Source organism: Gopherus flavomarginatus, chromosome 20 (assembly GCF_025201925.1).
Source record: "Gopherus flavomarginatus isolate rGopFla2 chromosome 20, rGopFla2.mat.asm, whole genome shotgun sequence".
NCBI classification, from domain to species: Eukaryota; Metazoa; Chordata; order Testudines; family Testudinidae; genus Gopherus; species Gopherus flavomarginatus.
In genome coordinates this window covers 16,500,731-16,523,340 of record NC_066636.1, presented here as the reverse complement: position 1 = coordinate 16,523,340, position 22,610 = coordinate 16,500,731, and the positions used below count along the sequence as shown (strand labels likewise).

The window sequence follows — 22,610 nt, the reverse complement described above, 5'->3', positions numbered from 1 at the left end:
CCGCCCTACAGTAGAACTCAGGAGTGACTGACTAAAGTGCTCGCATCTCTCAGGTGGGAGTGATTTTGCATGTGTGTGACCAGGTGAATAGTGGTTGTTCTCACAGCAAAGCAGTGTAAAAGGAAAGCGTTGGAGGGTTGAGAGGACCCAGCTATTCAACTGTCCAGATTGTACCCTGACGAATGTCACAGGGAGATTTTTTTCCTACTGTTTTTTCGCATTAGAAATCCAATCTTTGTACATACTCCGGCCCAACGGGTGACTAAAGACCCAGTGAAATTATGACCTCGCTCACCCTCCTGACCAGTCCAGAGGGGAAGCAATTTTCCATCAATGTTTTAAAATCCTTTGTTTTTGTTAGCAACTATTTAACTCCAATGCCGAGTAAACACCTGGGCGAGCAGATGACTCTGTTAAAGATTCAACCCCTTCACTTAAAGGGGGGAGGAAGCTCACAAGCCACATCTCTGAGACCGCCAACAAGTTTCGCAGTGGAGATAAGCCTGGATATTGCAGATATTTATAATGTAAGAACAAGCAGGAAAAGCCCCCTGTCCCAACCTCTTCTCGCCCTCATGAGTCATCACGGAGAAGCAAATAAAGGCACAAACCTTCAATTTTTTTTCTCTCCTTTGCAGATCAGCTGTAAGAACCGATCTCTGGTATCCCTGTAACTCCTTGAACATTGTCAGCATTGGCCTGGCTACATCATAGTCCCAGTACACTGCCTCGTACAGCTTTGCAAGCAGATCTGCAAGCAAAGGAGGTGATTTCTATTAAGGAACAGTGACCCACTGTGTCTACACCTCATTGTAAATCCAGTGGGACCCGAGCTTGTGACAAGCAGTTTCTAAGTCCACCCTTGTGCATTCACATTGCATTGTAAACCTGGGCCTACAGTTGATGTACCTGCATCTGACCGCTGTGCTAATGCATCCATACGGCACTTCATAGGCCTTCTGACTCAGGTCTGTGGCTTGAGCTGCATCCACACTGCAAAATGACCTGAGTCACAGCTGGACTTGGACTCTGACCTACCTGCCTAGTAGGGCCTGCGTCCTGAGTGCCTGTTGACCCAAGTCACTGACTTGGGTGTGAAGGGTGGGGGGGTTGGGCTCAAACCTGCCTCAGAGTTGGACTTAGTGTGCAGTGTATACATATCTTATAAGGTTTTTCTCTCACATGTGGGGGTGGGGGTGCTTTCCAGCACCTCATGGTTTTAGTGTACTGGGATGAGACTCAGGACTCCTGGGTTCTATTCCCAGCTCTGCTACAAATCTGCTGTGTGACCTTGGGCAAAAACACTTTTCCTCTCTGCTTCTCCTCCCAGTCTTTGTTTAGATCAGGAGCTCTTTGGGCCAGAGACTGTCTCGCGGGCCAGGGCTTAAATTCAACCAGATTTTCAAAATCCCCCCCAGGAGTTTTCACAGTGCATTGGGAGGCAGAGGCCTCTGGGAAATACTCTATGAGAATTTAAGCCCTGGCCTGTGAAGTGATCCTCGTGAACCCTTGGCCTCCGTGGAGAGGTACCGGCGGGGTAAGTGCTTCTCTGGTGTGCAAGCAGCGAGCTCTGGCTGAATGTTTGCTCTGGTGACACACAGTCTTCCTAGCCTGCAGGGGAGCATGGTTAAACTGTAACCTGAACAATGATTAAAACGACCAGGTCGAAAACATGTTTCTGGCTCCAGGGCAACATTCTGGTATCGGCAACAAGAGCCAGCTTGTCAAAACCTGTGTTCGGCCATCAGAGGCCGGAGTCAGGGCACAAAGGGCACAGCGGTTGCCCATGGAGGAGTCGAGACGTACTGTACCTGAGAGCCAGCCAGCCAGGCTGCTGCAGGGGAGCAGATACTGGAGCATCCAAAGGGAGCGAGGCAGCGTCTGGGGGTGGGCCTGGGTGTATGGCAGGAGAGCCCTTGGTGGTGTGCGGTAGAGAGGGTGGTGGGCCAGCTTTGTGTGATGGAGAGGGAGATTGGGTGGCGGGGGAGAGGGATGAATGTGGTATACAGGGGAGAGGCGTGTAGTGCATGGAGCTGTTAGGTGTATATATGAGGATTGTGTAAAAGTCATGGGGTGTGCGGGGCATGTGGTGTCAGGGTTTTGTATGTGTGTAGAATGCTGGGTGTGAGGATTTTGTGCGTGGGGAGTGACTGCTCCCACCATACTCCCAAAATCCTCACGCTCAGGATTGTGTGCAAGGCGTGAACAGTGTGGTGTGTGCAGAGCATGAGCAGTGTGGGGTGTGTAGCCACTGGGAGGGGGTGTGGTCTGAGTAGAGGGGTGTGTGGTGAGAGCAGTGTGTAGTGTGTGTAGCTTCTGGGGTGCCTGTAGTGGTTTGTGTGGTGGGAGCTGGATGGTGTGTGTGATGGGAGCTCTGTTGTGTGGTAGGAGCTGTGTGTGTGTGTATGGCGAGAGCGGAGTGTTGTGTGTGTGTGGTGGGAGCTCTGGATGTGGTGGGAGTTGTGTGGTGTATATGATGGGACCTCTGTGTGTGTATGTGTGTGTGTGTGTGTGTGTGTGTTATTGCCCGACCTTTAGATTATGTACTAGTTATATCCATTACTTAAGCATTCCCAGTTATCACTTTGAGGGTTGGCAGGTTCTTGTTCCAAGATCAGGCCCAGTATTATTCAAATGATGATATAGCTGGGAACCCCCGTGTGCGCATTGGCCACACTCACACTAGGGGAACTCTTTTATGTTCACAAATATAGTTTATTAGTAGGTTTAGCACAGTCACAAACACCCCAGCTCAGTAAGGTAGATAGAGAGACAACAGAATGTACAGCTGCACGTCCATCTACTCACCCCGTCCCTTGTAGGACAACCTGAAATGTTAGCCACATCTTCCTCCTCACCATCGCCTTCCCCAGCATTACCAGTGGGCATCATTTTGGCTCCTCCCAAGGACCCCGTTTTCTTTTCCTCCTGCCCCAGGCTGGGATGCAACATTTATAATATGTTACGCTAACGTTACCGTGTTTGACACATATTTAGTAGGGGATTTCCTCCCTTTTCCTTATTTGTATATTCTGACTTTACTAATTTTGGGATGTCTATCTTTTCTAGGTTAGTATCTCAATGATTTTAACTTATTACTATATACATATATTTGTTACTATGGCCCTTCTGTCGTTTATCTGGGGAGGTATCTGATGTACCTGTGATGTACATCAGTTTCTTGCCATAACACTTTTGTGGCTGAATAATGTCCCTGTGGTTAAAACTTCCCCTTAAATACTTTATTTTCAGCTTCCCAATAGTTGGGGTTGTTAGGGAACCCCCCTCCCCAACCCTTTAGGCCTGAGCAAAAGTTATAAAGCAACCACTAAGCTTGCAGGCCTAAGGCCTATTAAGCACAGCTATAAAGCAACAGCTAAGCTTGTTTATCCTGTACAAAGGGCATACATGTGGTCAGGGCCCCAACTAAGAGGAACTGGAATTGGATAAAGGGGAACCAGGAGATCTGTTATGTTACAACAGCTGAGCCTGCTGTCAGGACTACAGAAAAGGTGCTAGAACGGTCAAACTGCAGACTTGACTGGCAAAGACAATAACAGGAAAAGCCATAGATGGAAAATTGGGGTTTTGCCATAGATGGAGAATTAATTGGTCAGCTTGCTTGTTATCAACATTATATTCCAAATAAGGCAAATAACATGTGTAACCAGCGTGCTACGTTTTGCGGTTTTAACCTTTATAAGCATGGTAAAATTTGTAAAAAGTAGAGCAGCCTGCCTCTTGCGTGGGGTATATGCTGTCTCTCCCTGCATATATGCTTGTATGAAATAAAGGTGCCTCAGGCTGTCTGATCTAAAATCAACCGTGTGGTCGATTTTCCACAACAGGGTTTTCCGTTGGGCCATTTACCTGTGCAAAGTTGATAAATCTCAAGCCTTGTGCCAACTTGCCAAAGCTAATGTTTTACAGGATACAGGCCGGTACGTTCCTTGCCTTACTGCTGAATATAATGCAAAGCTGAATATAAGAAAGGCAGGCTTGCCCACTGGGCTAGAGGGCGTGTGTGTGTGTGTGTGTGTGTGTGTGGTAGGAGCCATGGGGGGAAGCTGCGGGGGCAGGGGGGCAGGTGTGTGATGCATGTTTTAAGCACTCCTGATGCAAGGTGCTCCCAGTCCTGGCCCCAGCTTGGCTGGGTTCCTGTGTGGCTAGGCTGGGAGTGGCAGCTCAGCAGGCAGCAGGGGCTTCTCCGGGCTGAGGTGACAGCAGGGCCTGTGCTACCATTTAGGCAGCCTAGGCAATCGCCTAGGGCGCCAGAATAAAAGGTAGGCGGCATTTTGCTGGAGGGGGAGGCAGGCAGCTCTGGTGGAGCTGCCGCAGTGGTGTCTGCGGAGGGTCTGCTGGTCCGCGGCTCCGGTGGAGCTGCCGCAGTGGTGTCTGTGGAGGGTCCGGTGCTCTGCGGCTCCGGTGGAGCTGCCGCAGTTATGCCTGCGGACGGTCGGCTCCCCGTGCAGCTTCGGTGGACCTCCCGCAGGCATGACTGCGGCAGCTCTACCGCAGCCGCGGGAACCAGCGCTCGGGGCAGCGAAATTGCCATCCGCCTAGGGCACTCAAACCCCTAGCGCCGGTCCTGGGTGACAGAATGGGACGTGCACGGAATCCGCAAGCACACAAGGCCCTGGTGGGAAGTGGGCAGACAGCAGAGCGGGGGACAGGGGGCAGGAGTCTGCCAGCTGGCAAGGCCAGACTGCCCATCCCCAGCACCTCCACCACCACTCGCTTCCGCCACTGCTACCCCGGGTCCTTCCCAGCACCCCCCTGCTGCTAGTGCCCAGCTTGGGACCGATTCCCTGCTGCTGGTTTCCATCTCCTGGCGTGCCAGCCCCAGTAGGGAGAGCCCTTTGCCAGCTGGGCGCTGTGACTCCTAACTCCACGCCAGCTTCCCCACAGGTCTGGCTCCAAGGCCCCTCACAGCACCATGCTGGGCCCCCAAACCTGCCCCCCAGCTCTCCCACGATCTGTCCAGTGAGGCAAGGACAATCAGACCCCAAAGTCTCTGTGGGCTTTGGAGATCTCAGGGCTAATAAATCAGGATGCTGCGGGCAGGGACTGGTCCGGCTCTGGCGAGGGAGGTGGAGGGAGGTTGTGAAAGCATCTGACTGTGGGGGGAACAGGCCAGACAGTGGCTCCATTGTGTGCCCTGTAGGAGAGGGGCTGAATGAGCTTCCAGCCACACAAAGGAGCTTTGACAATGGGGACTTCATTAGTATGCACAGGGACAAGTTAGCTGCCTCCTCTCGCATCACTCTGTCTCCCCCTCCATTGCTCTCTGCCGCCCTGTGTCACGCAGAGGTGAGCGAGGGAAGGAATTGGGGAGAATGAACGAGGGGAAATGGATGACAGCAGGCGAGGCCAGGCTACTTTTCAGTTTCTCTTTTGTTTGCCAGCTCCACGGAGCACAAAGCTGTCAGAAAGCACACAAGCTTTCGTTGCGAAAAGAGAAAGATGGCAGAGCCCCCCGGCCTGGCCTGGCCTAGCCCACAGCAAACTGGGCTGAGTTTTGCACTGGGATTTTAAATGGCCACTTGTGTTTTCAAGGACGCCCACAACAGAAGATCCCCTCCTTCTCCCGTGTTGCAGCTAGTATTTTCTCTGCAAAGGTATCTCCTCGGGGTGTGCATGGGCTGATGACACGAGCACTGGTGAATGGGGAAAGGACGCCTGGGTCTTTGCCTGTCTCTGCCACTGGCTTGCTTCATGACCCTGAGCTGAACCTTTCCAAGCTAAATGTGTGGTGCTTCCCTGGAAGGATCAGAGAAACCATGAGACAAATTGTACTGACCACGGGCCATTGACTTCCTCACCAGCTTCTGCTCACTTGACCTGTCTCTGTCTGGGCTACCTCAAATCAACTCAACACCCAAAGTAGCTTCAAACAATCGACACCCAAACTGCCACCAAGTGTTTCCTTATTCCCTCCTGATGTGGAATTTTCTCCTAAGTGACACTGCCTTCAGGGTGTACAGAAGGTAGATTATCCCAGACCAGCCTGATCTCTCTCTTTGAGAAGAGAACTGGTTTATTTAGACAAAGGAAATGCAATAGATGTGATCTCCCTGGATTTCAGTAAGGCACTGGATACAGTTCCACAGGGAAATTATAAGATGGGAAGTAATATGAGAACTGAAAGGTGGTTAAGAAACTAGCCAAAAGGGAGATTATAATGTGTCATACTAAAAGGTGAACTGTCAGGCTGGGGGGGGGGGTGGGTTATGGATTCAAGGCTTCTAAGGCCAGAAGGTGATTGCCCAGTCTGACATCCTGCATGTCACAGGCCATAGGATGTCCCTGAATTAATTCCAGGTTGAACTGGAGAAGATCTTTTAGAAAAACATCCCATATTGACAGAAAAATTGCCAGGGACGGAGAATCCCCCACAGCCTTTGGTACATTGTTCCAATGGTGAATGACCCTCACTGCTAAAAACTCACACCTTATTTTCAGCCTGATTTTGCCTGTCTTCATCTCCCAGCCATTGGATCTTGTTCCCCTTTGTCTGCTGGACTGAAGAGCCCATTATCAAATTTCTGCTCCAAGGTATATACAAACCATGATCAATTCCTCCCTTAACCTTCTCTTAGGGTATGTCTACATCTACAATTTTGCAGCGCTGGTTGTTACAGCTGTATTAGTACAGCTGTATAGGGCCAGCGCTGCAGAGTGGCCACACTTACAGCAACCAGCGCTGCAAGTGGTGTTAGATGTGGCCACACTGCAGCGCTGTTGGGCGGCTTCAAGGGGTGTTCGGGGAACGCGAGAGCAAACCGCGGGGAAGCAGGTCTCCTTCCCCGGTTTGCTCCAGTGTTCCCCGAACCCCCCTGCAAGCAGATCTCCTTCCCCGCGGTTTGCTCTCGCGTTCCCCGAACCCCCGTGCAAGCAGGTCTCCTTCCCCGCGGTTTGTTCTCTCGTTCCCCGAACCCCCCTGCAAACCGCTGGGAAGGAGACCTGCTTGCACGGGGGTTCGGGGAACGCGAGAGCAAACCGCGGGGAAGGAGATCTGCTTGCAATGGGGTTCGGGGAACACTGGAGCAAACCGGGGAAGGAGACCTGCTTCCCCGCGGTTTGCTCTCGCGTTCCCCGAACCCCCCTGCAAACCACGGGGAAGGAGACCCGCTTGGGGGGAGTGTCATAAACAGATAGCTAAGGGTTAATGTCTCTTTCACCTGAAGCACCTGACCAGAGGACCAATCAGGAAACCGGATTTTTTCAACTCTGGGTGGAGGGAAGTTGCGTCTGAGTCTTTGTCTGTCTGCCTGCTTTCTCTGAGCTTTGGAGAAGTAGTTTCTGTTTTCTAATCTTCTGTTTCTACGTGTAAGGACAAAGAGATCAGATAGTAAGTTATATGGTTTCTTTTCTTTGGTATTTGCATGAATATAAGTGCTGGAGTGCTTTGATTTGTATTCTTTTTGAATAAGGCTGTTTATTCAATATTCTTTTAAGCAATTGACCCTGTATTTTGCCACCATATCATAACCTTAGTCCCAGATTTGGACCTTAGCGTCCAAAATATGGGGGTTAGCATGAAAACCTCCAAGCTTAGCTACCAGCTTGGACCTGGTACTTGCTGCCACCACCCAAAAAACCAGAGTGCCCCAAAACACTCTAATTTTTTGGGTGGTGGCAGCAAGTACCAGGTCCAAGCTGGTAGCTAAGCTTGGAGGTTTTCATGCTAACCCCCATATTTTGGACGCTAAGGTCCAAATCTGGGACTAAGGTTATGATAGGGGGATTCGGAGAACACCGGAGCAAACCGCGGGGAAGGAGACCTGCTTGATTACCAGAGAGGTATCCTCAGGTATGCTGGGATACCTGCTTATTCCACGGAGGTCAAGAAAAGCGCTGGTAAGTGTCTACACTTGATTACCAGCGCTGGATCACCAGCGCTGGATCCTCTACACCCGAGACAAAACGGGAGTACGGCCAGCGCTGCAAACAGGGAGTTGCAGCGCTGGTGATGCCCTGCAGATGTGTACACCTCCTAAGTTGCAGCGCTGTAACCCCCTCACCAGCGCTGCAACTTTGTGATGTAGACAAGCCCTTAGTTTAACGAAATAGATTGAGCTCCTGGAGCCTCTATTATGAGGCAAGTTTTCCAACCCCGGTATCATTCCTGTGGGCCTTCTCTTAACCCTCTGCTATTTCATAGAATCCTAGAATATCAGGGTTGGAAGGGAACTCAGGAGGTATCTAGTCCAACCCCCTGCTCAAAGCAGGACCAACTAAATCTTCCCTGCCAGGGTTTTGTCAAGCTTGACCTTGTGTCTGTGGCAGCCAGCACAGACCTCAATGCTGCTTCAGGGTGGGCTCCATCAGCTCCTCACCACACTGCTTAGTAGCATTAAATTCAGGACCAGACTATTGTGTGCCCCCCACCCCCCCGCTGTGTGCCGAACCCCCAGAGACCAGAAAGCGGAGCACTAATGACCACAAACAGTCCTCACACGCTCCTTGAGAGGTTCAACACCCTGTGCTTTATTTACAGTGTCTTATACAGGTGTGTGTTCCCCGAGAAGGCTTTCCCCAAGCTTCTATCTACCACTAGGTGCAGGGCAAGAGGTGGGGGAGAGATCTCACTGCTTTGAGATCCTGGGTGTCTTTGCCCTTCCTGAACTTCCCCCAGCTGATGAGCTGAATCCCTCTGTTAACTGGTTAATCACCCCGTCCTTAATCACTATCTCCCCTGTCAGGCCCCTGCAGGGAAGTTTAGGGAGTGTCAGACATAGGCTATTCCCACCCTGTCACAGAGCTCCGCTGGGGAGAATGGAGATCGGGTGAAACTCGTTTTGTGCAACAAAAAAGCCTGGCTTCCCAACCCAACAGAGCCAGAGTAAACGACCCTGGACGAGGAGTCACTGAGGCCTGAAACGCCTTAAGGCAGAGTGGGGATAATCGAGGCATTGAAACCCTCTTTCAAGATGCCCATAGACACGTGGCGTCTCCAGAAACCCCTGGGGAGGAAGCCTGGGACTGGAATATCCTTTCTGAGGCTGAGGGACCCACAGAACCAGAGACAAGACAGACCTGTGCAGTCATCCAGGCCAGCATGGAATCATTCCTTCCCCAGGCCGATTTCAAATGACCCAGCTGATGGATGCAGCGTAGTTGCAGCCGAGTCGGTTCCCGGATGTTAGGGAGATGGGGTGCAGGAGGTAATAGCTTTTACTGGACTCACCTCTGTTGGTGGGAGAGAGGGGTTCTCCCATTGCTGTGTTTAATACATCTCCCCAAGGGGCAGTCATTAGGTTGATGGAAGAATTCTTCCATCCGCCTGGTGCTGTCTACACTGGTGGTTAGGCTGGCTTAACTATGTCACTCGGGGTGGGAGGAAGAGATTTTTCACACCCCTGAGCGATGTTGCTGGGACAACATGACTTTTTAGTGTAGACCTGGCCTGAGCGATGTCTCCAGTGTAGACAAACACCCTTCAGTGGCTGTTGACTAACTAGCAGGGGGCACATGTTGGGGATTCCTTCACTGCACAGGCCAGGGCCTCCTTGCATCCCTTCACCCACCCCATAGCTCCCTGGGTGTCACCCTCACATCCCCCTCTATTGCAGGGACCCCCTGCAACTGCCCCAGCCTGGCTGTACCGGAGTCACCCAACCTTTCTGAAAATGGGGATGATAACGCTTCAGGGTTCAGATTCTCCTTGCCAGGAAGGGTATGTCTACCCTGCAGTCACGGGATGCGGCTGCAGCTCATGTGGACACACCTGAGCGAGCTTTAATGGAATGAGCGAGGGATCCAGAGCAGGAACGCTGTGGCAGCATGGGCCCCAACGTGGCTGTACAAGCCCTCTGGGAACTCTAGGTTGATGCCATGGTTTCACTGCTCCTGCACCCGAGTGAATTCACTACCCGAGCTTCAAGCCCAGCCTGTGACTGGAGCAGAAGCAGACCCGAAGGGCCCTTCACATTGCTCTGGAAGTGTAAAGACACCTCCAAGTGGGTGTAAAATTCACATCCACTGACTGTATAGTCCCTTTGTGCTGTCAAAGCTCTGTGAAGGGGTCTAGGTTTCAGTGAGGATTCAGTCTCCCTTCTTTTGAGGCTGAGCTGGCCAGGGCCAGGGCTTTGTCTGTCTTTTTTTGTGTGTTCGTACAGAGCCTAGCGCAATGGCAAGTCCAATCATCCCTGGTTTTGCTGGAGGTCTCAGAGAGGCAGTTGGTGGGGCTTTATCTATCTGAAGAGCTGAGTAAGTCAGTAAGCAACCCTCACTCCTAATTGTTTCTTAATGAACAAATAGTGCTACGACAACACTCCAAACAACTCTCCCACACTGTGGAGTGGGTTTCATTGCCCGGCTTCTCGGAGGAGCCTAATGATTCCTCAGCTCTCCACGAGGTCTTTCAGAGGTCGCTTCATTGTCACTGATTCATAGCTTCTAAGTTCAGATGGGGACCAATGTGATCATCTTGTCTGACCTCCTGTGTAACACTGACCAGACACCAGTTAAACAAGACCTGAATTTCTACTGTAAACACACACACAAACTAAGCAGAATACACTTCTTCTGGGGGGAGGGAAACACAGTTTCCAGCTTTTAGCCCCAGTCAGGAGAACTGGAAGCATACTGGGGGTTTTTAAATGAAAACTGAGATTGACACCTAATCACATTACTCTAGGAGCTGTGGTATTTCTTGCTTGGAGCTCCAGAGATTCCCAGTTCAATCTTTGGTATGTCAGCCAGAATGGCAACCATCCATCCCGATTGCTCTTTGTATATGGAAAAACCTTATAACGACTAGCATGCTCCTTGATATAATAGGCTAAAATATATTTACGTAAATCGGTATTTTAGCTTCCTGTTCTTTGCTTATTCATCTGTTTGCTTGGAGATGGTGTAGTTTGGCCACGAATCGCCCATCAGCTCCATTTACGTGACAGAATCAGCTAACCTAATTCCAGCCCTTTGCTTGGATTGTTTTCAGGATTGTTTTCAGGAGTTGCCGGCGCACCAGACGCTGTCGTTTGAGACAGTAAGAGGCACTGATTTATAGCACAATACGGGCGCCTAATCAATCACAGTAATACTTTTACTCTCTTCTACATCGCCACCCGCCTGTGGATGTCAAACCACAGACACTTGTTTATTACGATTCGCAGCTGCCTCCACCCATGACCCAGGCACTTCTTATTTTACAAAGAGGAAAACTAAGGCACAGAGAAGGGGAAGGAACTTGTCCAAGGACACACCCTGAGAGAACCAGGGACCGACCTCAAGAGCCTGGGCTTCTGGCCTGTGCACTAACAAATGGGACACCCAAGGCGTTGCAAAGCAAGGAGTCCACAAATGAGGTCAAATATTCATGCCACATCCCCCCACGCGGCTGGCTTGCAATTCATTTTATGGCCTCAGCCTCACAGCGGGAGTTGATGGGGATCAGGCACTTTTAAAACTCTGAGCTGAGTCCTTGAAAATGCAGCCTAAGTGCATGCGACAGCTGCCAACTCAGTTGGCCCCCCACGGGCTGAAGTGAGGAGCCACAGGACTAAAAGCAGGAGCTGCTATAACTTGAACTAAAGAGCCAAGCTGCTGGAGCTTGTGGCTGTAACAACTTATGTGCCCTGTAGATCAGCCCGGAGGGGGACCTGGCTGTCACACATTCTCCCCACTGGATTACACAGGCATCCGTTTCCCCTGGCTGGTTCATTTTCAGAGGCTGTCGCGCTCTGTCGCTGGAAGCAGGGGCTGCTGATTTATGCTCTTGGTTTGGTTTCGACTCCTCTCAGACCAGAGAACATGATCTGACCCTAATCCACTCCTAATCCTTGGGCAGGTGAGCTGCGTATTAGAGACAGCGCCGTCTCAAACCCTGTGTCCTAACACACACACCGCTGCCCTGGCAGTGCAAAGAGGGTGCCCCGCTGGAGGTGACCCTATGCCACACTGGGGATCTGTTTGGGGAGTAAAGCGGGGCCTCAAGGGGGAAACACCAAGGAGGGGAGGAACTGGTAGGTGCGGTACCAGCAGTTACAGCCAGAAGCGTTGGGAGGAAAGTCAGCAAAGGGAAATTTAGGCTAAACTGTCATGGAAATCTTCTGAAGAGTGGGATCTACCTGTCTATCACCATACAACCCTTTCTATCTATCTATCTATCTATCTATCTATCTATCTATCTATCTATCTATCTATCTATCTATCCTCATACACACCCATCTGTCTCTCTAGCTATCATCTGTCTATTTACCCAGCCCCATCCACCCCTCTCTCTCTCGCGCGCTCTCTCTATCCCTGTACACACCCACCTCTCTCTCTCTGGCTATAGAACCTTGCCCAGCAATTTCTGCATCAGTTGTTAGAGTCGGGCTGTAGGACTCTCTGGGGGAGGTTCTCTGGCCCGTGCTCTGCAGGACGTCAGACGAGATGATCAGAATGGGTCTTATCAGCTGTGACCGGCCCCTGTTGCCAGTGCTGTGGGAGCCTTTGGAACCATTCATGTGCGGGTGCTGTCCAGCAAGTCATTGTCCCCTGTTCACTCTCTGTTGCCCTGCAGCTGATGTCCCCATCTACACCCACATGAAGGGGGTGTGAAACACGACTAGGACTCGTTCCACACTGCAACGTGGGAGCCTTGGAGGCAATCTCAGGAAGAGCTGACCTCAAAACAACCAGGGATTTTTTCCCAGATAAACCCATGAAAGTTCGGCTCTTTATCAGAAACGCTTGGTTTTGGGACATTGGCAGAACTCAACCCAGCTCCCACGGAGCTAGCAGTCCTGCCCTGATTTGTACAAAACAAAGGGATGGGAAATGCTAAGAGCCACTCGGAGTTCATGATCGAAATAGACAAGCCAGGAAGGGGTATTACACCCACTTCACAGAAGAGAAACTGAGGCACGGGGTGACCATGTGACTTAGCTCAGGCGGAGGCTGAGATTTAAACATGGATTCCCTGAGTCCCAGACTAGTGCCTTAACTACAACGGCAGCTTTCCTTTCTGCTTAAGGTCTTCCTTGAGTTCATACATTTTAAAAATGTAGCACCGAGATCTTGAGCAAATACAAAAAGTCCGACTGAACGGACACTTTTCTAAACCACGCGCTTCCCTCCAGGAACAGTCCTAGGGAAGGGAACTGACTTGAAAAATTCTACAGCAGGGAGAAAAAAATGCCCCATTCAGTGCTAGAGGCTGTTTTAGGCACGTCTGCCTTGAAATCTCCAGGGCCGGTTTCTCCATCACCCTGCCCTGTGGCCAGCCTTTCACACCCCTGCCGAGATAGCGCAAAATGGGCTCAGACACTCTCAGACATCCACTTTATAGTAGTGTGAGGGTGATTTGAAGAGTAATTTCTATCAAGCGCTGAAGAAGAGCTCTGGGTAGTTCGTCTCCCTCACCAACAGAAGCTGGTTCAGTAAAAGACATTTTCTCACCCACCTGGTGTTTCTAATATCCCGGGACCGACAACAACACTGCATACGCCAGGCCCTGGGTAATTTCTGTAGAGTCCTGTAGGGTTCATCACTAGGACAGTCTACACCGGTTTCAAGGACTGTCCTTTGAGCTAGGTACAGGTCTCTGGTTGGTGGGTTGCATTCTGCTATGTTCCGGTGTCAGATAAACCCCTCAGGGATCGCCAAGGGAGCTGCCGGTGCTGAGTGGGTCTGGCCTTTTAGGAAATTGCAGCGGTGCGTCCTGCAGTCCCGTGTTTGCTGCTGCCCTGGGAGAGGATGCCAGCTGTCGTGCTGAGGGGCAGGGCAAGGGAGGGTCGGGCCTGAGGCCCCTCAAGCTGGGCTTCCCAGTCAGGGCCACCCAACCCCCTTGGCCTCCTTGGCAATCGTGCAGTTGGTTCACCAGAGAGATGTGCCAAAGTGGGACCTGCAGGCGAGGGGGCTGTGCCACACGTGGTGGGGAAGGAGGGGCAAACAGATGAGGCTTTTACTGAATAACCGGGCCTCCTAATCCCTCAGCCTGCCCGTTCATCCTATAGCCCACACCCTGCCGAGTCATCCGGCTTCTTCCTCAACAGAATGGTCCTTTGCTCCCTATCCCAGCTGGCGGCTGCTGAAGGCTCTGCCTGCCCCTTGGTCACTGACTGCTCCTTGCTGGTGTCTCTGCCCCATTCCCATCCCACTCTGGCCTTCCTTCCCCTCCACGTTGGCTGTTTGCCTTAAATCCCAGCTGGCTCAGGCACCTCATCCTCACCCATCGGGCCCTGTGTGATCTCACCACTGCCCATATCTCTGGTCTCACTTCCTCTGCCCACCCCACCCCGGCCCCGAGATATTGATGCACCTCCTGATCCTCTCCCCTCCTGTCTTCCATTCTTGGCTTGGCACTGTCTGTCAGCCTCCCCACCTCTGAACCCCCACCCAGCTTGCCAGTGTGCTCTGGGGATAGAGGCACAGGGCTGGGACTGGGGAAACTGGGGAGTTGTTCCACTCCCTTCTTGTGAGAATGTGAGCAAGGCCCACCCTGCTTTGGGCCTCAGTTTCCCCATGCGTATCATGAAGCACTCTGAGGGCTAGGCATTCTAAGGGCCAAATCTAATGACCATAATAACCACTTCTTCCCCATCCACACGCCTGTCCTTCCCGGTCTACACTCTATACTCTTCAAGGCAGTGGATGCGTTTGCCTCTGCCAAGTCCATACATGCAGCTATGCAAGTAATTTCTCTGTCTGGCTATGATACTTATCTGGCCCACATCACCCTAGTGTCTGGGCACCTCATAATCTTTCCTGTATTCCCCTTCACAGCCCCCCTGGGAGTTAACACAGGGCCATTATCCCCACTATACAGATGGGCAAACTGAGGCACAGGGAGACAAAGCGAGCTCCTTTCTGTCTGTTTGGAGCCAGCTCACACCCATAAGAGCTGCCCTGCAGTCCCTGTCCATTCTCTGTGTGCTGCTTCCACCTGCATCCTTCCTGCCCCCTTGTTGGGGATGGTTTTGCAGACAAAGGGCAGCAAGGGCTAAGGGGATGCTGCCCTTTCTTGGTGCCTGGGGTGGGGATCCTGTCAGATACGGGAAGCAAGAAAAGCTCAGCCCAGTAGCATGAGGAAGGCAGTGAAAACCCAAAGGACACAGAGACACAGGAGGCCCAGAGCAACGATCCGCTCGGAGCCAGCACAGAGCCGTGCCACCAACTATTAGGGGTGGCAAGGAGGCCACATGCCCTGGTTCAGCACCTCTGCTCAGCAACATATCTTGCCAGGTCTGCCCTCTCTGCACCGGCTCCCAGGGTCCAGCCGAATCTGTCCTGCTCTTCAGAGCCCTTTGTGGGACCAGTGAGAATACACCCCAGCCCACAACCAGGACCTGCCATGAGAGCTATGGTACAATGGAGTCAGGAAGCAATGGGGGGCAAGGAGGGGGAGGAGAGGGCTCATAAGGGCAGGAAGCAGAATGGTCATAAGGGGCTAGAGCGAGACTGTGGAACTCATGGCCACTGGAAAGAAGAGGCCGCAGGCCTTACTCTGCTCAGAACTACAGCCAAACTGGTTTCTTCAATTGCACTTTCCCTTGATATGTTTTACAGACACTCAAGCAACAAACCCCTCCACCCACAAAACACCCACCCACTCACACAACACCCAATGTAACACAAGATTTTGTACAGCCTTGGAAAGAAAGAAGATTTTTTAATTATCTGTGAGGTGCTCAAGTGCAATAGATAGATAGATAGATAAAGGGGGTGCTTGGGGATAGACAGATAGATATTTTGAGAGCTGCTCCTGTATGGTTATGGGGTATGAACTAGGTCGGTGCAAGAGCCTTCTCCTCTGCATTCTCTCTCAGTTGGAGCAGGCTCCGACGCTCCCTCCTATCACTCACCTGTATCACAAATGCCCTTTCTCTCTTGTCTCTGCATCTTCCCCTGCACCACCACACCCTGCCCATTTTTTTTTATTTAACTCTGTGCTGTCCTCTTGCCTTCTCCCCACTAACAATCTTCACCACCGCAGGACTTCTCAAGCAGGTGTGACGGCCCGGGTGGCGGGGTGGGGGGCAGGTGTCAGAGGTCATGACCAGCCTCTCCATCACAAATTACTAAATGGGAGGGGTGTCGCTGCTAGATCCCAGCTGGGAGTCCTGGAGGAGTCCTGCCATGGAAAAGTCTGGAAGCCAGTGGACTAATGCCATGCTCTGTGTTTCCCTTTCTTGTCTGCTTGATACCCTGTTATTTCTGGTCCTGAGTGTGACTCGTTACTCCAGCGTGTAAGCCGTCATGGGATCAGCCCCTGAAATTTTCAGCTCTTCGGGGCAGGGGGCAGCTTGGGCAGAGCTGGGTTTATCCCCCGTGCTCTACTAAAGCTTCCTACAACAGGAATAAGGACTCTCCCAGCAGGTTTGGCTATGTGTTGTCAATCGTTTACCCCAGCGTTTCCTTCTTTTTTTTTCCTGCCTGCAAATAAACCCCAAACAGATGCAGATTTTTTTATGCTTTGATTCACAAGTGCTCCATGCCCGGCTTATGCAAAGAAAGGTCAGTCTATGGGCATATGGGGGTAAATGTCCCTCCAGTAATTGACTAGGTGTGCGTTGAGTCACATGATGTTGCTTGTGCTACCTGATTGGATGTGGCTAGGAGTCTATAGCCTCCATGCCCTCACTTTCTCTACCCATTTCTTGTCTCTTGTCTTACAGTTAGGTTGGGAGCTCCTTGGGGCAGGGACTGTCTTTTTGGTTTGGGTTTGTGCAGCGCCTAGCGCCATGGGGTCCAAGGCCATGATGAGGGCTTCACCAGATAATTTCACACAGGCTTGGCATCTGGCAAGTGTTTAAGGATTATTCCTCACAAGCTGCTCATGAGGTAGGGGAAGGGTTATTAATGACTAATTATTAGTAATTAGTTATTGTCATTCCCTTTTTACACAGGGATGGAGGAGCAGATTCTCAAGAGCCCAGCAGCACCCCTCCCAGCTACAATCTTGTCAACACTAAGCCTTTAAAAATCATGAGCTGCCCCCTACCCCAATCACTAGATTGGCTTACAAATTATGAGAATATAAAAAATAATAATACTACATTGGGGGTTTCTGTTTCTTTGCCTTCTGGGTTGTAAGCCTTTCGGGGCTGCAAAGTTCAGCTTTTCTCCCCAACCGTGAGAGCTAGAAACTTTAATACTGAATGACAGCGGAGAGGCTCATGTCATCACCTGACTCCAGGAGCTGGGGCTTGAAGAAAAGCAGTGAGTAAACCTGAGACTTGGGATAAAATCGCCAGAGTTAGCAACAGCTCCTTATATGTGTTTAGCACCCACTGTGCTGCATCTAAAAATCTGGCCCCAGTTCTTGAGAATTAACTGGCCGAGGCTCACGCAGGGAGCCAGAGGAAACCTGAGTTATCACCTTGTGCCTGAACCACTGACCATCCTTCCTCCTTCTGGGACTGAAGACTCCTGGCAGAATAATGATCAGGGGATTCTCTGATTTGCTCACACCTACGCCTGTTTCACAGGCATTTGTGACTAGGGTACCCGGTCCCCAGCCCTGGGTTCAAACAAAATCCCATTGGCATGAATGACTAGCGCATAGGAACCAGAGGACGCAAAGAGTAGCAAGGACCCTGAAGGGGCATTCCCAGACCTGGTGCTGCACTTCTCACCCAGTGCTAATACAGCAATCAAGGTGCTAGAACTGCCTCACCCTGTCCAGGGCTTTGGAGACAGGAAGCAGACGTCCACAATAAAGTCCCAATGTGGGCTTATAAACCACCTTTCACCTGGGTGGTTATCTCAAGAGAAACCATTCGCGCTGCAGCAGAAATGAGCATGGTAGGGCTGGCATGTCTGTATAATGCCTCCCAGCATGATGGGGTTGTAGATATGTAGAATTTAAAGCCGGAAGGGACCATTAGATCACCTAGTCTGGCCCCCAGCATATCACAGGCCAGGAACTTTCACCCAATTCCTCCAGCATTTTGCGCAGTAACTTGTGTCTGGCTAATGCATCTCCTCCAGAAAGGCAGCCAGGCTTGGTTTGAAGATATCAAGAAATGCAGCATCCCCTCTTGTGTTGGAGTTTGTCCCAAGGCCGAACCACCCTCCCAGTTAGAAATTTTGGCCTAATTTCAAACAGGTATTTATCCGGCTTCAGCTGCTAGCCACTGGCTCTGAGTCGGCCTTTCTCTCCTCGATCAAAGAGCCCATTAGCACCCACTATTCTCTCCCTGGGAAAGCAGTCCTACAGTGTCATCAAGTCACCTCTCCACCTTCTCTTTGATCAGCTAAACAACCGGAGCTCTGTACGGCTCTCACAAGAAGGCATTTCCAAATGGTTTGCATGGCCCTTTTCTGCCCCCTCTCCACCTTTTCAGCCCAGACAGGATGGGCAGTCGGCAGCTGGGCACCTGTTTCTGAGCAATTCGGATCTCCTGGGCACATAACAGAGTATCTGACTCAGGGAGGTAGGACAGGTGGGGCCTTTACGGGGGTGGGATTCTCTCTGAACAAGGAGACGATGGATGCTTTTGTAGCATAAGGGCCGAGCAGGGAGTCTAGAGAGCTGGGTTCAATTCCTGGCTTTGCAACAGGTTCCCAGGACAGCCTTGGGCCCTTTCCTTAATCTCTTCCCATCCGCTGTCAAGTGGGGAAAATAATCTCTCCTCTGCCAGTGGGTTGTGAGTGCTTTGGGGTTCCTCTCTCATGAGGTGACTGTGCAGCGCCTGAGGGAGCCCCTGCTCTTGGCTGGGGTCTCCTAATAATTGTGCCGTTACCCAACTGGATTGAGCCAATTGTTGGGAGCCTGGAGGAAATTTAACGGCATCATTAACGAACCACGGACCCAGCCCTGTGCTTGTCACTCCATCACACTGAGGGATGTGGGCAGGCACTTGGCCCTGTAGCCATTGCGACACAGGCAGGACTGGGTAATGAGGGCAGCAGTTTTCTAGCTGCCTGTCTCCAGCTGCTGGGCCCGTGTCAGGTGCAAAGAGAGGGGAAGGGGCTGCGAGTGGAGGAGGTGATAGGGGGAGCCCAGGGTGCCTGCTTTGGGGCTCCAGTGTGGGCAGATGCGGAGCAGGCTCCAGGTGGTGGGGTCTGCGAATTCCGAGCTGCAGGACCGGATTCCACCCCCCATCGGCTGCCCGCTCCCTGCTGCGAAAGGAATCCCAGCCCGACAAGGAGGCCGCGCTGGGGTCGGCCATACGGGTCGGGACGGATCCCGTTCCAGCGGCGCGGAATGCCAGGCTGGCAGAGGGCAGTCAGGGAGGGCTCTCTGGTGGGATCCCAAAGAGATATTGATTTACAGGAGATTTTTGTCGTGAATGAGGGACTTTCCACTCTTTGCCTGCACGTCAAAGAAAAGTTTGATTATCTCTACAGGTTTTGCTATATTCCCTCTTACATCCCTCTACCCCTCCCTCTCTCTCTGGCCCTGATCCTGCTCTCATTTACCCCAGTATAAAGCAGGATAGATCCCGTGGAAATGCACTTCAATGTAAAACCAACACAAGCACAATCAGAATCAGCCAGTCTCTTTCTCTCTCTCTGCCTACAATCATCTTGGCATCTGACTGGCATCCAAGTCAGTTTAGGAGAGTTCTGTGCAGGGTTAGGGAGAGACGCAGGGTAACATCAGCTGAGCAGCAGCACCCGTGAAGAGTCCAGGCCATCAAATCAGAGCGCAACACAGAACCATCCCCTGCTCCACCTTCACCCCAGTTAGGAATGGATCCTGCCCTTACCTTGAGCCCCGGGGAAGAGGCACAGTTCGCAGGCTGGGTCCACGTTGGCTGGACGGGTGGTGGAACCTGAGATGAAAACTACCCGATCCCCCTTCGCCCGGTCAGAGCGGTGGTGTGCAAAACTTTCTCACGCTGCGAGCCGAGCCGGGTAAAGTTGGTGCCCTGAAGTGCCAAGGTTCAGCTGCAGTGGCGCGGGGGCAAGGGCTCTTAAGTGCTGTTTCCACAATCAGATAAGAGGCTCTGAAAAGCCCTGGTCTCCCATCTATTTCATGCCTCCTTTTTTTTTTTCTTCCCCTCTTACAAAACTTTGTCCAAGTTCAATTCAATGAAAGGATTATTTTTTAAAAGGAGGGGGCGGCAAAGGGAGTTGATTGACAGCCCAGAGGGCCCTATCGCAGAAAGATGGGGCTGGCACCGATTGGAGGGGCCCAGGGGGGTGGGAGGAGCTGGGGAGTGTGAAAGAAAAAGGGAAGGAAAGAAAGAAAGAGAAAGAGCTGGCAGTGAAAGGTGGGAGGCAAGGGGCGGGAGCGGGAGGACGGAGAGTGAAAGTTTGAGAGGAAAGTTAATGAGGTGGAAATCAATCCCTCACTCAGATAGGGTCACATTACCGCTCCCAGGGAGCGGGGGGGATGGAGAACAGCGCAGGATTTCACCAGTCCCCAGTCCCCGGAGAGCTTTGTGGATTTAAAGGGCGCAGGAAGCCAGGCTTGGCAGGTCCCAGGGCTTAGGCCCTGGCTGTTCACACCGGTGTCGGTTAACGCAGTACCAAAGCCCTGCAGAGTGGTGCTGCACCGGCGTAATGCGGGGCATCACCTTCGGTCTTAGCACTAGGTCAGTTACACCCAGGTGGCCACCTGGGTGAGCATCCCCAGACTGGAGGCAGGTTCCGGATGGCGGGCATAGAAGGAAGGCGGGCAGGACAGGCTGGGAATCATTCACAGGGCCTGGCTCTCCTCTGCCCTGGCATCTTGCACAGCTGTTTATACCAGGGTGTGGTGATCCAAAACACCACCCGCCTGCGTCTTATTTACACCTTTGCATCGCTCTGGAAGCACAAAGGGGCCATAAGGTGGGTATGATCCACCATGACAGCCCCTAACACGCCAGAATCACGAGATTGGCTTGAGATTTGTATTTATTCATTTTTTTCAAGAATATATGTTGGGTTCAATCCATTGGGTCTCTGGTTTCTGAGCCTCCAGGGTCACGTTCTCCGGCTCTTTTCTGCAGCCAGCAGGGCTAGACACTTACTTTAAAAAAAGAAAAAGAAAAAAAAGAGACAGCTGAGATTCTCCCATCATGCCTTGACTCCAGGAGCTGGGGCTTTAGGTAAAACATCCAGTATTGCAAGACGTGCGATAAAGTCGTGGAATCTGGAAACATTGTGGGATGGCAACGGACGCCCCCTTTATGCTGCCAGAGCGGCGTTAGTGGAACTAAGGATCAGGCCCTGCCGTTCTGACGTGGTACCGTCTCGCACTCATCTGGCACTGGGGTAAATGACGGCCCCCGGGGAGGGGAACAAGGTCCCTGGGGGTTTAAGGTCAGAAGGGTCCATTCTGCATAGGTGCTGAGTTTTATTTTTCCCTGGGGTGCCTCACCTCTGCTCTGCCCTGAGGCCCCACCCCTGCTCCGCCTCCTCTCCTAAGGCCCCGCCCTCCCTCTGCCTCTTCCCGCCCTGCTCCAACCCCTTTCCCGAGGCCCCCTGCCTGCTCTCCACCCTCCCCCAAGTGCCTCCCCCAGCCGCCAAACAGCTGATCAGTGGCCTCGCAGGACAGCTGTGGCTGGTGGGTGCTGAGCACCAACCCTTTTTTCCATGGGTACCTGAGCCCTGGAGCACCCACGGAGTTGGCGCCTAAGCCATTGGGACCCTCGAGTCTGACCCCCTGGATTACCCAGGCCAAAGAATCTCACTACGAATTGGTCTAAGGGCTGTGAGTTCTGATCAGCGCTTGGATAGCGAGAGGACCCTGCTCTGAATTTGTGCTGGGGTGGGAGTGGGAGGAACTTGGTTAAAGATTTCTTGGTTAAATCAAGTCCTGCTCTTTCCTGGGATGCCCCCCACCTCCATGGGCAGGGAGCCCCACTCTCACCCAGGGAAAACCTCCAAACCAGTCACATGCCCCATCTTGTTCTTAAAGAGACAGTTCCCATTAACTGGCATACAGAGATTAGAAGGGCCATTCCCACAATGACTCCAGGGATCTTACACCAACAGTTAAACATACAAGCACCTTTTCTTGCCATCCCCCGGTCTGAACCTAGAACCACCCAATCCACAGCACAGCACTCATCCCTCGTGGGAGTAATTGACACCAGGGGAAGCGTGTGGCTAGCGTGAATGTGGACCAGCCCAGACAGGGAGGCAAAGCTCTCACTCTGGCAGCTCGTTACACAAGTGTTTGTTGGGCAGCAAGTGTTGAGATTCTTGGTTTTGCTTCCTGGCTTTGGGTGCAGATTACGGGCCAGACAGAGCCACTGCCCAATGGCCCCCAGAACCTGGGACCGCTGCATGGCCAAGCAGGAGCTGCTCCTACTGGATGCAAAGAACCAAATCTCTTAGTGAAGAAGCTGAAGCAGAGTCACAAACGTCTAGCTGCTGGGGAGTGAGCTGCAGAAGCACCCGGTTTAAGAACATAAGAACGGCCAGACTGGGTTGGACTGAAGATCCCTCTAGCCGAGTGTCCTGTCTCCCGACAATGGCCAATGCCAGGTGCTTCAGAGGGAATGAACAGAACAGGGAATCATCCAGTGATCCACCCGCTGTCGCCCATTCCCAGCTTCTGGCAAACAGTTTGGCATGTTTCTACCAAAAGGCAGTGGAATAAGAGCCACTGCTCTGTCTGAGACCTGGGGAGTTATCCCCAAGACAGGAACATCGGCTGCGACTGGCCCAGGAATGGCCCAGGGTGTGGATTAGACCTCAGGGGTGCTGGGCTTACAGCCGAGTGCTTCTTTCCT

General features: G+C 52.1%; 1 protein-coding gene across 5 annotated transcripts in view; it reads right to left on the bottom strand.

The window, feature by feature from the left end:
• The window catches only part of KCNJ10 (potassium inwardly rectifying channel subfamily J member 10), a 56,601-nt gene extending 36,671 nt beyond the window's left edge, over positions 1 to 19,930 (bottom strand). For 4 of the 5 annotated variants that reach the window (XM_050929903.1, XM_050929905.1, XM_050929906.1 and 1 more), the window contains exon 1: positions 19,650 to 19,930. The gene's annotated coding sequence lies outside the window, so the exon portion shown is untranslated. Of the gene's footprint in view, positions 1 to 19,460; positions 19,539 to 19,649 lie in introns of those variants that run through there. The other variant, XM_050929904.1, reaches the window with a different exon arrangement.
• Positions 19,931 to 22,610: the final 2,680 nt, after the last annotated feature.